We start from the raw sequence: 2,070 nt of genomic DNA, 5'->3' as shown, positions 1-2,070 counted from the left end.
TCGTCATCTGTCCACTCCTAATGATGATGAACTATTTTATATTTTTAAAATGTAACCTTTATTTAACTAAGCAAATTCTTATTTTACAATGACGGCTTACCCCAGCCAGACCCTCCCCTAACCTGGACAACGCTGGGACAATTGTGCGCCGCCCTATGGGACTCCCAATCATGGCTGGTTGTGATACAGCCCAGGATCGAACCAGGGTCTGTAGTGACACCTCTAGCACTGAGATACGCACTGCTGCGCCACTCAGGAAGTATATAATTAGGTAGGAGGGTTTAGGCTTTTTGTGTTTATTTTCTTTTATACTGATTCAGACGGAGTATAGGAAACCGTCATTACCACACACTTCAGCACAGTAGGTGGCGGCATGCACCCTAAACGTTTGTTTGCGGAGCGCCATTATACCATAGAAGGAGAAGAACCCTACCCCCCGTATTTAAAAAAATATTTTTCTTGTATGACACGAACCTATCTAACGCTAGATAGCTAGCAAGCAAGCAACCGCAAGTAGCAGAGTTGGATGCATTTAAGTTAGGCCTAAGAATTAAACTGATTAGGCCTGTCTGTTTTTAACACACTAACGTTAGGTTATAAACTGGCTAGCTAGCTAGCATGTATCATTGACAGCTAGCGAACTATCACTAGCATCACTCTACAGTGTTACGTTAGTCTATACAATTATGTTGAGTGACTCAGGATTACAAAACCGTATCACAGTCGTATCCAACAATGAGCATTTTCCTGCAGGGGCTTCCATGGAACATGTCAGGGCTGTTAAGCGTGAGCTTTGTCTCAGAATGGGGCTTCCACTAGTTACCACAGCCACAAAGTCATAATTACGACTACAGTTTACCTTAACCACAACGCTGACCTTATGCCTAACCCTAACCATAAATGAAGACCAAAAAGCACATTTTTGTTTTCATAAATGTTTGTTATAGTCAGTAACACCGCTTCTTAGGTGTCAATTACACACCTAAGAAGCGTGCGGTGGATATACACCCGTATTGCATAACCTCTAGTCATGTGTCTTCTATATTGTTGTACATTAATATTAGTTTGACAATTAGGGGGTTCAGTCCAGTGTTGTGTTTACCCTTTTTTAAATATTTATCTATAATAATTGGTAGTTCTAAGTACTTCTTTTCCCTGTTTTTTATTTTCCACAGTATTTAACAGCGGTACACAATAGGAGAGAGACAGATAATGTCTCCTTTCATCATTAATATCAACCATAAAGGAAAAGGTAGGCTGCAGTGGGTTTGCTGGTCAATACATTTACTGAACATGTAACCACAGTAATGGTGGCCAGTAAATCAATGAATAAAAATGTTATATTGACAAATTAAACAGAAATTGTAGACCTTTAATCTTTTCCAACATGTCAACAGACACTTTACTTCAAATAAGTATGAAACATTTCAGTGTTAACTTTCTCTTTATACCTGGTTGATGTACATTTCAGAGCCTCTTAAGTGTGGATGGGGTATAGCATTCATTTTCAACAACAAAGACAGCACTTCCAGTTTGTGTCCTTTACTCTGTTGAACTCTTTTGTTTTCATTCCTAGGCACAGCACATGGAACCACCGTTGGCATGCAAAACATTCAGTCTTAAACAAAACAAAGCTTAATACGTTATAAATAATATAAAATATCAATGCAGTATCACAAATTAGCCAGCCATTGTGTTATATCATAAATTGTCTTACATGCCATCACTGTTGTCAAAAGATTCTAAACATGTTAAATAAAGTTACTAACCCAATCAGTCTTTGGGCCACATCCAGGTTCTTTATGAGTGGCACACATGAAGCAGTTGTTGGCTTTGTTGAACTCTGAAATCATAGGCATGAACTGAACCTATGGCTGTCCCACACAACTACATAAAAATAAATAATTTACATTTACTTTGAATTAAATGTCATTACATACCAGACATTTTTAGTATACCCTCAGCCATTTATTTTTGCAGTTGCTCCATGTGTTTTTGTGAAGGTTCTATATCAATTTGGGAGGGGATGTTGGGGAAGTTCTGTGCAACGTCCTTGACCGTCTACACCAA

At 38.6% G+C, this 2,070-nt stretch overlaps 1 long non-coding RNA gene across 1 annotated transcript; it reads left to right on the top strand.

Moving 5' to 3' along the window:
* The first annotated feature begins 288 nt into the window (after positions 1–288).
* LOC115195900 (uncharacterized) lies at positions 289–1,776 on the top strand. Its single transcript, XR_003878773.1, has 2 exons — positions 289–1,252; positions 1,577–1,776. It is a non-coding gene; the product is annotated as an uncharacterized LOC115195900 (long non-coding RNA).
* The last annotated feature ends 294 nt before the right edge of the window (positions 1,777–2,070 follow it).

Source organism: Salmo trutta, chromosome 6 (assembly GCF_901001165.1).
Source record: "Salmo trutta chromosome 6, fSalTru1.1, whole genome shotgun sequence".
NCBI classification, from domain to species: domain Eukaryota; kingdom Metazoa; phylum Chordata; class Actinopteri; order Salmoniformes; family Salmonidae; genus Salmo; species Salmo trutta.
The sequence above is the reverse complement of the archived record's forward strand: the minus strand, read 5'-3'. Positions and strand labels throughout refer to the sequence as shown.